The following is a 16959-nucleotide window of genomic DNA, read 5'->3' on the forward strand; positions in this document are numbered from 1 at the left end:
TTTCTGTGCCCAAAATCTTTTTTTTTTTTCCCCAACCAACTGCTCTAATATAAGTTTTCACCTCTGCCTATCCATCTTGCATACTTACCAAGCACTTAAAGTCATCTGAATAAAAGAAAACCTCTGGCATTAGAAAACACAGATAATTCCCTTAACAGATAGGACTGGTTGGTCCATATGCCTTGGCTCCAGCCAGTTTTAGCTGTGGACCACTGATGATCCTCCACCAACTAAGCCGTGTGCAGCAACACCCTTGCAAAACTTGTATCTGTTCCTTTTCACTAAGATCATACAGGATAGTTTCCACAGCCTCACAAACTCTTTCCTTCAACCCATAACGGGAGGAGACTGAACCTAAAGTAGGAAGATATTTCCATGATCTTTTAAGAAGTGTGAGGAATTCTACAGAAGACATTACTTCTATATAATCACTAAATAACTTCCATATAGGCATTCAGTATCTGAACATATTCTCCAGAAAGACATGCTGCTTGCCAGTACCAGTCATCCCACTGTGGTATCATTAGAGGACTTGCTCTTTTTGCCCAGCATGCAACTACCATAAGTTACCTGGCCTCCCAGTCAAAAATTTAAGCTGCTTAAAAGAAAGCAGCAAAGTACATGTCACAAATAAAAAAAAAAAAAAAAAAAAAAGGCATTTCTCAGTATCATCAAGTACAGCAGAAACCATGGAGGCACCATGGGCGAATGCATGTGTGCAAGAGAGTACCAGCAGTCAAGAAAGACAAATTACAGAAAAACAAACTCCAACTGTGCAAATTTAAAAAATCCATTTGAACTCACATTCTGTAAGGTTGCATCAGACGTAGCATGTTGTACTGCACAAAGCATATTGCAAATATTTATTTCCACTATAAAAATAAACAAATTATCTAATTAAATATCACACCACCTTTGGAAAAGAAAACAGAGAAAGAGGCCAAGAGGGCTACCTGCACTCAGCCCAGTGACCAGAAAATGTAACTAAGGTACCTACCTCACTTCTAGCACAGAGCACTGATGTGCTTTTTCCTTGCTAACTGTGGTCTGTGGCTGGGCTCTTGCTCTCTGCAGCCTGACTCACAGTGTAATTCACCTTCTGGAAAAACTCCCTGCAGAGATTTTGTTACAACTGTCTAGTGGGGAGGGTCAGATTTTCCATCTCTTCAGACTCCAGTCAAGTGCTTTAAGCATTATGACCAAAAAGTGAATGAACCAGTTAAGAGAATTAAATATTAATACTTGTATATTTTCTGTCTCCTAAGCAACCACTCTTCTTTCTTGTTTCAGAAGATCTAAAATACAAACACACACATTAAAAGATTAAGGCAAAATATACATTGTTAGTTCCCTCAGAAAGATATGTGCTCTCCCCTACCTGAGATGTTTTTTGCTGTGACTTGTAACCAGCAAGCACTAGAAGGTCATTTGCATCACTTTATTGAAGAGATGTGAGGGGACCTGCTGGCTTGTGTTAGGGAGCTCTCATACAATTCACATCATGGATCTCTGCTCCAGCATCTGAAGTGACTCATCCTCCCCCCACCTCCTTGCCCGACCTTGGGCTGTTTCTCACACTTTTTTCCTCCTTTGCCACTGAAACAAAGAAATTAACTCAACAGTCCGAATCCAATATAACTGTTAAGCAGGTATTCTTTACTAGCAGCGCTGGGGTCGCCCTGGGGATTCTCCACTATAAGAGCTTCCAAGAATTAGCAAAGGACATCAGTTTACATACACACAAATCATTCATATTCATTAGTTTTCCTAGATAGGGGTCTTATGATAATGACTTCCCCGAATTTATTTACCTAGTTCAGGCATAGCGAAAATAAGGTGAGGGTCTTCAGTGGTCAAGGGAGGAAGTAGTCTTCTTCACAGTGTTAGCTAGTTGGCCCTCTTTTCGGAGCATGCGCTGTTAAGTAAAGCCGAGGCGTCTCCCTCCTAAATCACCAGAATCATCCTCCCTATAAGAGGGTCTCTTGTGTCTCTTTGTTCGAGCCCCCCTTATCTCATTCTAGGAGTTGCCCAAGTGTCCGCTGAAGGCCTTGAGTCTACTGTCAGTGATTTATATAGGGGAGCCTAAAGAGCATTTTCATCTTACCTGAACAAAGAGACCTAAGGAAACAGTTGAGAAGTCAGGAGTCCTTGAGAAACAAATGAAGCAAAACACAAGCAAAGCTTTCACACGTCACGTCACAGTTTAGTCTTAGTAATTGTTAGAAATTCATTTGTTTGAGGCCTTCCATTCCCTTTCACCACCTTTGTGGCATTTTGCCCTTCCCTAAATAGGCTTTCACAGAGGCGCTGCCAGGCGGGCTGAGGGGCTGAGCTGCACTCTGCTGTGGGGCTGGTGGAGCCAGCTGTGCCCGGCCCGCGGCGGCCCTGGCCTCTCCTCACAGAGGCGGCCCCGCTGCCAGCGCCTCCACACAGACTCCCAGTGCCGGGAAACCCAGGACAAAGGGCATTTCCCGGGATCCAGTGAAATGAAACTCACACCGCTCTAATAATGTCAATAGTTTGCTGGTTTTCCTTGATGAAAAGGGTTATTTTTCTCCACTCGCAGAAGGGGCTTCTTGTTAGCAATTTTCTGAAATTTGTGTGATCCCTTACCATCCGGGCAAGTTGAAATTGAATTCTCCTCAGTGAAATGAGTCCTTGCAATCTTCCACTCACATCTGTAATCACATCCGTGCCCGGCTAACTATCTGAGGTGGTCAAAATTACAATGAAAAAAATATACTATCAGCTCAAAAGCGCTTGCATGAAAGAACTGAGTGGATTTTGAGAAACACAGCCGTTCCCAAGAGGCAGCTGTATTGCCTGTTAACATCTAAAGGTGAACTGAAATTTCCAACCTGGTTCTCCTAAAACATAGTTTTTACCCCAAGAGAGACTGTAAACCGTTGGGTTTTTATCTTCATTCAGGACAAAATAAATTCTTTAAAGAAATAAAATCACTTAAATGTTTTCCTGGAGGAAAATTCCATTTCCCAACTGCCTTCCTAACTCCTTCCAGGAGTTACTCTTTGCAAAAGCACTTTTACCAAAGCTCTTCCAGCAGGGAATATTTTATGAAATACATTTGAAAGAGATGCTTATCACTCAAAAGATGCAAAGGCACATCTTATCTTCTCCCAACAAATCATGTAATTCTCCATCTCAGATCAGCCAAACGAAAACATATTTCAACAGAGCAGCAAACAAGATGGCCGCCTCCGTACTCTGCTCTTCTAGCATACACAGCTGGAAAACGCTCGCTCCTCACTTCAGAAAGTGCAGGTTGTGATCAGGACAATAAAGGATAAGTAAATATGCTCACATGAGTCTAATCTATTTCTTATCTATGACCTATTAATAAGCTAAAAAATAACAGTTTGGAATTAATTGTTGAGGATATTCAGTGCACCAAGAGGAAAAAAAGACAGCCTCAGATCAAATTTTCTTCTAGAAAGCACTATATAAAGACAGAATCTTCTTTTCATGCACCTGCTTCTTAATCTTTAACTAAATTTTTAATATGGTTAACATATAAGGTCCACAAAGGGTCATTAAACACTCTTAATTTTATATTCAAAAGCACACAGATTTTCTTCAAAACCAACAACCATCCATTTTTTACCTGAAGCAATGGAAAGTCCATTACCCCCTTCCTTGTTCATTCTAGTCATTAATGTATCTGACCTACAAAAATTTCACCTGAAACACTATACACCGACACTGGTATAATCATGTGAGTTACCTTCTTTACTGCAGCAGGATTACAAATAGGAATGTTCTTCCCAACATGGCTGTAGAAATACAGCCCAGCTTCTTAGTGCTCAACGACAAAGATGCTTCTAACTGGACAGAGGTGACAGTTTTAAGAAATTGTGCTTCAGAAATCACGCTGATGACATGTGCCCTCAAAGCCAAGAGTCATCAGGGAGCCCAGTCTCCTTTTCCTACCTTCACCACAGGTACTGTGATTATCTTCCCACCAGCACAGAAAGTCCCTTCTGCTGCTGCTGTTTGGTACTTTTGTCAGTAGATTTCCACAAGCTACGTTATGTGAAAATCTGGACCTTCACTGAAGTAATGAGGTAACTTTTATATCTGCATTCAGTTATAAAATATTTCTCTATTTTTAGGAAGTAGTTTATACACCTAGGAGTAATATTATTATTGCTTTGTTCCTGTGACTTCTCAGAGAAAAAAAAAAAAAAAAAAAAAAAAAGAAGTCATTTGTACTACAGTAGTGATTATATCCCCCTAACAGTGTCTGACTGTGCTAAGGCACAGTAAATTCATGAAACAATAAAGTAACTTCCTGTCTCAAAGAAGTTACACTTTACATGACAAGAGATGAAGAAAACCCTGGAGTATTAATATTGCATGCACCACAAGGGATTATTCTCACCATGCATGAATTAGATTGTTGCCACTTGTACTGAAAGTCCTTGGTCCAATACCACATCTTGCAGGGCTGGAGGTGGAATTAAATTTTCTTTCAAAGTCTGCAGATTGAGTTCTCCCTCCCACACATTTCATTATACTGCTGTCAAAGTTCATTCTTACTGGCATTGTCATTTTTATTTTGAAAATGTTTTCAGATTACAAGAGGCTGCAATGGAAAGAATCACTGACACATATTTGGCATGCTTTACTGCAAGCAGTAGAAGAAAACTGCCTGCATTGCAGGCATGACAATCAGCATACCCCATGGGTAAGAGTACTTGTGTCCCTCATCTGAAAGCATCACAGATCATAGCTGCACCAACAGTCATCATTTAATTTTGGATCAGTGCACCAGTGCTCAGCGACAGGGGAAAAGGAGAACATAGTAAAATCTCGCATGTTGTGCTTGAATATGCAGGGTCTGAAGCATTTCTGCAGCGAACTACTGACCTGAAAGTCCAGATGGTTTGTAAGCAGTGCCCTTACAAGTCATTTTCACTCTGGCCAAGCCAAATTAATGTTATGCCTGTCTCTACTGTTATGCTTGTCTCCACTGAGAACAGCTTTTGGAGAGTCTCAAACACATTGTAGAATGGTTTTCATTTTTAAGAAGCTTTGTTTCTTCTTCTTATGCCTAATACATTTGAACTTCCATAGAAGGACTAATCAAACCAAAAGAATACTCTGTCATAGTCTGTGTGTGGACCAGATGTGCTTCTGTTGATGTAGCAGAGAGATTTCTCCCAGTGGATGTGAATTGGGAACATGAAGAGCCCATATGGTAGTAAAGATAATTTACATAGCAACTTTTATCACCAAATATCACAAAGCACCTTGCAAATCACCTACTGTACAGGAAGAATTTCACTCAGAACTGAAATGCAAATACCTTTGGGGTGAAACTTGGCAAATACATAATAGCAGACCGTAATGCTATGAAACAACTTGTAGCTAGTTGTGAAGAATAGAGTTATAGCAAACTGAAATCACGAGAGGAACATAAGAGGACAAATTATAGTTACAAATGAGTTGCAATCTGCACAGTTTCACCCTACTGAAGGAATAATTTATTAAAACTAGTTTCTTCCTTTTGATAAATGCAACTCTGTTAAAGTGATCTGCAAATATAGACATTGAAAATAGAACACAAGACTAAGTGGATAACCATATTAGTTTTGCAGACTTTTACTGTACATATGCACAGTAAATGTGTATACCTCATCTTAATGTTCCAGAAGGTAATGTGGCCAAGAAAAGTTATACTATATTTTATATTTGTTCTTAGGAGGTAGTTTGGGAGGCTCTGGACAGTTTCTGATACTGTCATGCATATCACAATATAAGTTAGAATAATGAGGAAAAATCAGTTGTTCAAATACAATAAAATTTTCTTTCTACCCATTTTGGGAAAAATGAACAGTAGGAGAAACAACAAGTGATAGAGTGCAATATACACAAGAGTCAGCAAAGAAAACAGTATTTAATTTTCAAATCAAACAACATAAAATTCCTTTAGTGAGGTCTATTATTTGAAAATGTTACCTTCTTTGGTTACCATTCTACAACTTCCTGACTGACACTGTTTCAGCTCAGAATCTGTCTAATGTCTTGTAGATAAACTCATATTATGTTTATCTGATGTAAGAAGGCAATTCTAAATGGTGCTCAACAAATGAAATTAATATTAAGTAGACATAGAACATAATTTAACTTATGCTATATATTTATAGAGCTCTCAGAATAACTTGCTACAAAATCATTCACTGCATTTAAAATGAAACTGAAAATGTAGTTTTATTTAAAGAGATTTTTGAGACAAAGGTTTTCAAAGAACCCAGAAAGCTCAGCTGCCAGCTCCTACCTTTTGATTTTCTGTTTCTGAGAATTGCTGTCCACCCACATTAATCCAGGCCTGGTTACACAAAGTCACAGTAGTCAGTATCACATTTATCCTCATAACCTAGCCACAGTGGTCCTTCCTACCCCAGAAAAGATAAAGATCTAAAGACAATGTTACTGGTTCTGTACTAAACGACCAGAAGGTCTTGTCCTCATTCCACTGTTCCAACCTTTTGTAACTAAGGGGAAATATTTTCAGCATAGCCACGTGACAGATGCAAAGCTTTTGTGTATTAAACTAGATGCTAATTAGGAGCAAAGTGTTTTCTTGGAGCTGTTCAAACCTTTAAAATCGACTGTGACAAGATACAATGTCAGGATATTCCTGTTCGCACCAAAGGAATAACAGCAGAGACTGTGCAGCAAACACACCAGTACATGGCTGTCTTAAAAATTATGGCTTAGAAAAGACACCAAAGATTTCATTAACAGACACGCAGATCTCTGAGGGGGAGCAGCACAGCCGTGTACTGAGGTTCTGTGTGCTTACCCCTGACATGCACGCAATTAGCATTCCTGCAAAATGTGCACTAGCAGTGTCAGTCCACAATTATGATGCCCATTTTCATGGTCATGTTTTGTTCACCGTGCTGATAGTAGTACTTACAATTAGAGGTGCAGAATAGCATGAATACAGTGCACAACCCCCAGAAGCAATTTTCTTTTTTTTTTTTTTATTTATTTTTAAAGTAAGAGTCATATGCACTAAAAGGATGTGAAAAGACTATTATTAAACCACCTTTAAATACGTTTAATGGCACCACATGCTGACTCAGAAATTCCTTTCCTCCAATCCTATACAAAGTGGAAGGTCTAATTGTGAATGCTTTATAACTGTGTTGATGAATGTACCATATCATTCATTCCTTTTCAGAAAAATTTCACACAGGCCTTTTTTTAATACAATGTTTTAAACCTAAAACTCCAATATATCTATTTAGAAGAGCAATCTTAGCTTCTCTAGTAAAAATAATAATAATGGCACTTAACGTACTTCAGATCTCCAAAGTGCTGTATGAATATTAAGCAATTTGTCCTTGTTGGCAAGGATTTTAGTTTGCATTGGACAGTGAGTAGCAGCAGGTATCTTTTATTTTCTTCTCCCTCACCTCCATTAAGGTATTTTTCCCTTCCTGTTTTATTGCACATACGCTAGATGAGGGCTTTGTTTCTCTATACATGGGAATTCCAGACATCCCTTACTGGTGCTACTGAATGGTTTGAACTTTTTTTACCAGCCTGAAGAACCCATCAGACATTTGTTATTTGTAAGATCTCTCAGGAATGGAAAGGGCTCAGGAGCAACTTTCTTCTGAAGCCTGCTTTCTTGCCATAACACTGAGCTGTTCTGGGTAGGTTTCACAAGGATATATCTCCTTTTTTTACTAGTTCCAATACCCTTATTTACTATCACGACTAATAGAACCAGAATAAGCCGGATTCTCATCTTTTGCAAGTGCTGGGGTTTAAACTCAAAATGAGCACAGTCCCAGGGATGGTGCCTTCACAAATACAAGGATAAATTACTGTCATTAGGTTTTTTTCAAAGTAGGCCGGTGAAGCAGGGCTTGACAATTCCTGCTGTTTATGGGAGACCACCTCCTTTTCAGGTGGCAGGAAGTGCAGGCAAAAGAGTTGGTTCTGCTCTACAGACTAGATCCAACTGTACAATAATTGAGATTTGTAGACCCAGAGCCTGTCACAGGAGCAACAAGAGTCTGCCAATTCAGAGAACAGTTGAACTTAAAACATACTGCACTCCCATCCCACCCAGAAACTCAGAAGCTGGTACAGTCCCAGTTCTTTGCAGCACCTCTTCTTTCTGTAAGCATTCAGTAGTGTAAAGTACTGTCTTTGAAATTTCAAATTAAACCCCAAGGGATTGAGAAGTTTGAAGAAGTAACAAGCATTAATTCAGTAGTCTCTGTAGGCAGAATAGCATTTGATGTTCAGGTGCATTACCAGCCATTTATCTTTTGCTTATCCAGGAAACTATTTCTATAAGCTTGTGAGGGGAACATTGTCAATAAACATAAAAAATAATAATAATAATTGGAATAGCTTGGCTTGTGGAACCTCTCAACCCGAAGTTGAGAATTACCATCACAGAGAGGTGCAATCCTACTTTCAAACGGTACCAGCATAGAGGTAAGGCATATCCACAGCTGTGACCTTGTGCCTCACTGTCTTCCCTTCCTATATCGTAACAGTACGTATTCTGAAAGTGCTCTGCCGCATGCTTGCTTCCCTGAGGACTGTATCGCTACCTCTGCAGAAGCAATTCTGAAGGGTTAAACTAAAACCCAACTCCCTGATTTTGTGACCAATACAAACCAGTAGATCCAAAGAAAACAGCCCTTGCACAGTGATCATCTCGTCCTTTGCCAATACCACTAAACAGTGCTCCAGGAAGACACAGGCTGGTATTTTGCCACAGAGACAGCACTTTTTTATCACACGACAAAAAAAGACAGGTTCTTAGGTGCCCAAGCTTTTGATCCAGACATCAGTTGTTAAGCTTTTCTCTTGAAAAACTAACATGCACATGTCTTATATTTCCCATTATATCCAGAGATATTTTCTGAATTCTGTCTTGGAGGCTGCAGTAGTTACAGGTTAGGATTTGCTGGTGAGAATTAGGAAGGTACTATTTGTAGAGGGTAGGACTTGCTGGAAGAATTTATACAGCTGAGGGAAAAATACAAGAGTTCTGGGTCTGAAAGGCTGAAGCAGAATTGTTTATCTCTGATGCCACAAAGAAAAGGTCTCTGAGCTGATTTATGGCATAGCTTATGAAAGATCAACACATGTACACAGACCTAAACCATTGTTTTCTTTTCTTCTTTCCAGAACCATAAACCTGTATTTCAAAAGCCACTGCTGAGGTGAAGGATGAGATGGAAAGTTTGAACTCTTAACTCAGTTTTCAAGGGCAGGTCTCTTGTTACTTAACCCAGGAATGTTCTCAGTCTTCTGCTGCATTCTATGCTGCCATCATCTGGCTCTTCATAAAACCTGACATTTATTAAATCTCAGTTATCTCCAGGCCTGAGTTTTTCTCTGGGCAGGAAGCTTCAGTTCTTTTCATGAAGGTATTTCATATCAAGGATTTTTGCCTTTGTCCAAGCAGCAAGCCTCTCTCTCCAGCTACCACACTCCCAGAATATTTACCCAGCCTCTTGGCCAGTCCAGCTTCCTTTGCCTAACTGAGCACTCAGGATAGAGGGAGGATGTTAATTTATGTGTCTTTTCATACTCTGAGCTACTATTCTGATTCCAACTCTCCTCAATCATCCACCAGAGATTTCTTGATAGCAAGCCAGTTATTTTTAGCATGCAAGCCACCAGGGTCCTGACTATGTCCTCCTAATTTAGGGAATGCAGACATCTATCTGGTCATGGAAAACACCTTTCCTCCTACAGTAAATGGCTGTTACCAACTCTTCCAGTGATTATATAAACTATAATCAGGTTGTTTACTTACTCTGAGGCAAATACTATTTTCTGTCTGACAGGACAATGATAAAAGTTGAGAGAATCTTTCCCACCAGCTTACACTGTTTCCAAGAGATCACAACCTTCACCTCCTCCACATTTGACTGGCAACCAGAGTACTGTGTAAAGATTCAGAAATGTTGATCTGGCTGAAAGTTGGATTTCCAATGGCTGATAAGCAGGGAATCATGAAAGCACTGACACTAATGCAGATGCAGGGAGAACAATACATACAATAAACTTTGCTTCATCTTTAGCCCGCAGCACACCACTCTGGGTCCTCAGGAAGGTCTTTATTTTACTTTTTTTTTCTTGCATTTCCATTGCTCGGCTTTTTGTCTACTCTCTATTCTTCACAGGAGTCCTCTAGTCTCTGGGCATGTCAGAAAAAGTCTGCTTTGCAAAACATACTCATCTGCTTTGTCTTCCTGGCAAAGGATTCACCTAACCTGTTATGTAGGTAATAAGGACAAGAAAGCAAGGTTGCCTGCCCCTGCTGCCCGGCCACACCCCAGTTCCCAGTGCAGAACAGAAAGACACTACATAGAACATTGCTGTTGTATAGGAATTGCAAACAAGCAAACACAGCAGATATACCCCTCTATCACACAGCAAATCAATCACTGCCTGCAGTTCTTGACAGGACACCAATCGATCACCACAGGGAGGCAACAGCATGCGGTTACTGGGAGACATTCCAATATGCTTTCCTTCATTCATTTTCCTGAATCATTGCCCAGGAGAGATAGGTTGGATAAGGCTCTGCTGAAGCTTGGGATGCACGTTTTTCAGAGTATGCAAATTACTGCAGACAAAGGAAACTTTCAGGCCTATAGTTTAGGATTAACAAGATTTGAGGCAAACCAGAAAAAAAAAAGGGCATATTTACACAGGGACTGTAAGGAGAGACAAACCTAAAAAGAGAAAAGAAGGTAGACTTGGTCTTGGAAAATTTAAGAATAGCTGCTTTAATACCCCACAGCTGAGTCCTGAGAAATTCTGCAGAATCAAAACTGAAATTAAACAGAGATTTCTTCAATGAATGAAGCAAAAACATGGCTAATATTGGATATGCAGAAATGACAACATATTCTGCCCAAATACTAACTTTAAATGACAGTGTGCTGAAATTTACAGAATCTCTATTTGCTATTTATTTTTGTATTGACAGAACAGAGGTGGGACAAAGAGGCTAGAGGATGCAACAGCTGAATCAAACCTGCATTCTGAATTCAAATCTGAATTGGACCTGATTCAGTACACGCAAGTCTTGAGCACCACTGCATGTCTCCTCTAAAAAGCTTCACTGACCTGAATACTAGATTAATACCTCCCTCATGCATCCTGGCAGAACTGGGCTGAGACTTTCAGACCCATTCAGGAACTGGCAGAAATGGAACTGGGCTCCCAAGGCTTGAAAGAAGTTTCAATCCTAAAGAAGTAACACAGAAAGCAAATGTGAAAATCTGTAAAAATTTCACGTCAGCACAGTCAAGTATTGGAGGCTTGAGGAAATACTTTGCAAACAGTTGTTTACTGAGGAAATGCAGACCAGTTCTTTATTGGCCCTATATAGCATTGCTGGCATTTATTTCTTACACTGCCAATTTTCCTATCCTTGGCCTGTGTAACTTTAGAGTAAGAGGGAAGTAGAGAAGCAGCAAATAATGTAGAAATATATGCCACATGTTCCTCACTCATGGATTAAACAAAACAAAGAATGCTTCTTTTCATTTTTCAAGCAGGCTCTCTATGTTTCTGGGGAGTGCTGATGCCCTGTGATATCTGAGCAAGATAGCATTAGGACTGTACACACTGTATTCCTCCTTGCTTTCTTAATAAAAGAATAATGAACTCAGTGGTGCAGAAGCAACACAACATGCTGCTATGAAGGAGACCTCAAAGCCCACTCAGCTGCTTCACTGGTGTGTATTAAAATTAATGAGTTTCTGCTACAGGAAGAAAGAGGTATCCTTACATGGGAATGAGATCTATGATCTTTGTATTGCAGCACAACCACTAAGCATCACAGAAGTCTGCACAGCTCAGTCTCAGAAAGTACTTTTTTTTTTTTTTTTTTAACAGGAGGAAAGCAAGGACAGACTGAATACACTTAATATATATATTGAAAGAAGGGATAGGAGAGCTTTTCATTTGCATCTCAAGCACCTTCCCATTAGTAAAGACCGGATTGCTGTTAAGACTCTCTTCTTTTCCCCTTCATTTATATAGCTAACAGAGCAAAAAATTGGCAATATTGAATGCCAGCCAGCACCTGAGGCTGCTAACTCAGCCAATATAGCCACAATACCTAATGGGTCTCAACTGCATAGCCCTTATTTTTGTGTATGGGAACATATATCTGGAGGTCAGTGCATTGCATTAATATTTTTGATTAACCCATCCTTCATAGTGGTTTTGAGCTTTTAATGTTTCCCAGTTAATGAAGCAAAATTTTGAAGCAGCTATTAGCTTGGTACATAATACAATTTAAAAAATGCTGTTTCATTAAGACAGCTCAGTTTTATCCAAAATTCTTCAAGTCTTCATCCAACTGCAAAGAGGTGTTAATAACACACTGCTACACTAACATCTCTTTGAAGCTTATTTCCTGCCTAAGAGTTCTAGTGAAGAACAAAAATGACTAGCATATTTCATATCTGAAAAGCTCATCAAGTATTTTGTGAGTTCAGCTCAAGCCATTTGCTTGGTCTGAACTTCCAACTGGAGGACACTTTTACCATAGATTACCTAAACTCCACAGAATAATTGTCCAAAATCTTAAGGAAGATCACTTCCTTTTAGGTGATAGAGACACATCAACCTCAGATGATTCAGTAAATGCTAGATTCAATCATAGTATAGAATTACAAGTGCCCCAAATCACGGAAAAATCAGAAAACCAGGATCACCTCAAAACTGCTCTGAATTGTCTTATAAGCACCAAATATTCCCATTTTACTGAGGATATTTGATCTCAAACTAATCAGATTCGACATGTATGCACTTTCTGTTCCAGAGTTCATTGCAACCTATAGAGAACTCTAAACTTTTACAGATTAAGAAAAAGAAGGGGGGGGGGGGGCAAAAAACACCCCAAAAAGCCCCCAAACTTGAAGAAGCATTGACAATTCAATCTGCTAATGTGTGCAGCTTTCCAAATTTAATTTTTATAGATTCCTGTGGCTGTGATTTTACCTAAAACTCTTTCTGTGTCACTGATGTTGAACTCCATATTTCCATAGTATACCTGCCTATGTTCTGCAGTCTGCAAACTGCTTCTGTTCTAATTTAATCAAGTTCAGCCTATTAATAATATGATATAAAGGGCAGCTATTTTGCTTACCTCATTAAAATCCAGAAATTTGCTGTGCTGCCATGCCATTAAATCCCAGCCAGTCCAGGAGCATTCCATTAAGATTGCATTAGTTCATCATTACTGATTTTTTTTTTAGTCTCGCTAAAGTCAAGCTTTCTCAGAAAAGATACCGCATGAAGACACATGACATCTGAAGGTCATTCAGCCTCTATCGCTTCTTTTTGGGAGGAGAATTTTGAGAAGGCAAGAAAGAAAATTGGAAATGAAAATGTGTCCCAGAAGACTCCAGAAATTGTAATTTATATAGTGTAAGGCGAGAACACTCCATTTTGTCATTTCCCTGTTGCTACCTGGCAAACTTCCGCTTGGGTCTCTCTCCACTCTCCTACGTTTGTAGATGGGGCAAGCCTGAAGTTAAGCTCTGGAGAGCTCCTGGGGAATACTCTGATTCTGGATATTTGATATTTGGATCTGGATATTTGAACCCAAATGCAGTTGATTCCAGCTTCTCCAGTTTAGGCAAATCAGAACCCCAGCATTAAGCAATCTGTCATGTATTCAGTAAAACCTCAGACCTAAATCTGGCAAAGAACTGATTTCCTTCCCTCCTAATATAAAGTGTAATTGGATGTGTGGTCTCACAGAAACATCATTGTTAAGAGACATTTCCACAAGGACTTTCGAGGCCAAAGACACAGATGCCACCTCTGTTAAAATTATACTAACAAGACAGAGGCCATGTACACATCAGCAAGGACTGTGGTTCACTAAAAACAGAGCTGTGGAATTGAAACAGTGCTGACGACCTGACATTCTCACTATGCATATCTCATGGGGGTTTACCTGAAACAAGAACTAATCAGGTCCCATTAGGGGCTGAATGCAGTTGGTGAGCATTGAATATGCTCTTGGAACACATCGTCCTCTTCAGTAAAGCACCCCAAGACTGCTCCATGATGTGAATCAAAGCACATTTAGCAGGGACAAGCAGATTGGCTTTAGAAGCACATTCCTGATCTGAACTAAACCACTAACATAGACACACTATAAATTCTTCTCTATGAGACCTTCACAGCACAATATACAGAGGAATAAAATATATTCTGTGCTATGCCCAGAGATGCACCCCAGAAAAGTGGAATCAGGATGCATCTTCCAAAGCGAGGTGATGTTGTGTGAGAGACAACCAGATGGGCAAGCAATTTTTTAAAATTAGAGATAATGGAATGAAGCAATTTAAAGCAATTTTACTCCCTCTAAGAGTAAAATTTGCTTTTACATTTTAGTCAAATAAGATCTGCTATGCAGCACGAACCACAGAGCTAAGCACCAAGAGGAGTGTCTCCTCCAGTGTCTTGGGTATTTTTCCAGTGACATTCAAGTGACAGAAAAAAGATCAGGATTTTTTACAGGCTTAAGACATTTGATGCTCTCAGCTTTTCTGTATCTAGGCTTTGTCACACAAAATTAACCAAAGCTATTTTGACATACCTAAACAGAAATTAAAATATTTTTATTCAAACAGAAATTAAATATAGTAACAAATTTCAAAGCAATCTATTTTCAGCATTCTGAGAGGCTGGAAGACATTAACAATTGTATATATTTATTTGGAAATGTTTACAACACCCTTAAGAAGCAGGCAACTAAGCCCAGATTTCTAATGCCAGGAACCAATCAGAGTGGCACTTCAGTGTTTCAGATAAAAGTCAGGCAGTACTTTCTGTAGGAAAATGATGCATAGGAAACAAGGGTGTGTCACTTTCATATAACACAAAATTGAACAATATATTATTAAACATATAATTTAAATTAATTTCAAGAATACTAATCTGAAAGGTGATCTGGTGCCAAATGAAACACAATAGTTATCCATTGCAGTGGATCAGTTCTCAACGATCATGGGTGATATTGGCAAATCTGTAGAGACTTCAAGTGAAAATTTGCTTTTCAACCTCTCCATAAAATACCCCAAGTTTAAGGAAGTCTAAGTACGTACAGCTCTTGACTGACATGGTGATATTTCATGAGAACTATGCTGAAAACTTGAAACTTCACACACTTTGCTACTACCTCTTATATCTGTCCAGTTGAACAAAAAATAATGAAGCATTAATCCATCAGCTCCCCTGAGCTGTTCAGTTGGCAACCCACCATGCTACTGCTTCTCTATTCTGGTTAAACTGAGCAACAGGAAAAAAGATGACATCTTAACAGAAGAGGACAAGGTGGTTTTCTGCTTTAAAGCTGTTTTAGGTTAAAATTCAATAGTAGCAAAACTCGAAAGTAATCAAGAAAGTATCATCACATCTATAATACTGTGTAGCAGTTCTGGAAACAAAACTATCTCTTCAGACAAGAAAAGTTTCTGTGGCACAACAAATAATATTAAAATTATCTCAAACTACAGACACTGCTATATGAAGTCAAAAGTCTCAATATAAAGCAAAGACAACACAGTCTGTGGTCCTTAATGTACATCTGTGTATACTTTTGAATGTGCAAAATAAAACCTGTAAAGCACTAACTGTTCCTGTCTTTTGTATCACATAGACCCAGACAATGCTTTCATGAATAAACAAGAAAATTTTTATGTTATGAATGAAAAATTTCTTACCAGTCATAGTCTGACATGTACCTCTCTGTTTTTTCCAGTCTTTTCTGAATATTTGTGTATGTTCATTACATTCCCACCCTAATTTTAGTGTTACCATACAGGTATTGGTTTACCAAAATTTGACTGAAACATTCACAATAGACCAAAATTAAACCTGGGTGAGTAATGCTTGAACATGACACACAGTAAGTCTTTATTAAATATATACAGGGGATGCATATAAATTATATAGTTATAATACCATAACTACACTCCTGACCCTCTTTTTAAAAGGCTGAATAATTCCATGTGTATGTTTTCAGGGATCATAAAAAACAATACAAAAGAGAAATATTCAAAAATATGCAGAATATGTTTTTTTTCTGTCCAAGTTAGTACAAACTTTTTATTGAATTAGGACTCTTACATTGTTCTAAAAATGCTTGTGTCCTGAGGCATTAAACAGTTAAAAATCAGTCAGTGCTCTGTTCCTACTGGTAGTTCCCTTTCTAAGCTGTCAAGAAAACGAGCAGCATTTGGGATTGCCTCTGGTTTTCTCTCTCTGATACTGAAACAGTGCTCACCACCTTTGCTCGCTGACTGCCCGCAAGCTATCCCGCAGTTACCCGAGGACAACGGCGGGGCCCCACAGCCCCGCAGCCCCGGGCTCAGCAGAGCCGCAGCCCTGCCCGGCCCAGCCCAGCCCTCCCGCTTCCGCGGCGGCAGCGCGCCGCGGCCCACCCACCCTAAAGGCTGCGGGAGTGTGCGCAAGTCCCTGCGTTACCACAGAGATCCCGTAAGAGGGAGACTTTATCGCATCAGATCTGGAAGTGAAAGTACACTTAGAAGCTATTCTATCAAAACTTAATCCACACTACAGGCCGATGATTCCTAAAGGAAATATTTTTAAAATTGTGACGTTTGGGTTCCTATGCAATCTAAAAATGCAAATCTTGAATAAAGGAGCTGATATTCAAGCCTGTGTAGTTAAAGATTATTTTTTTGATCTTTAAAATTATTTCCTCGCTAGTATTTAACTTTTTTTTTTTTTAATCCTTCTTGAAGACAAATAACTAGGGCGATATATACACAAGAAGCAAAGGATTTTTAGGAGTTTTACCTGGCCAACTGAAGAAGGGACATCTACAAAGTTATATTTTCCAGATCTTTTATGTTTACCTACCCAAAAAGTGGGAAGAAGAAGAAGATGGGA

Source organism: Athene noctua, chromosome 5 (assembly GCF_965140245.1).
Source record: "Athene noctua chromosome 5, bAthNoc1.hap1.1, whole genome shotgun sequence".
Classification (NCBI taxonomy): Eukaryota; Metazoa; Chordata; class Aves; order Strigiformes; family Strigidae; genus Athene; species Athene noctua.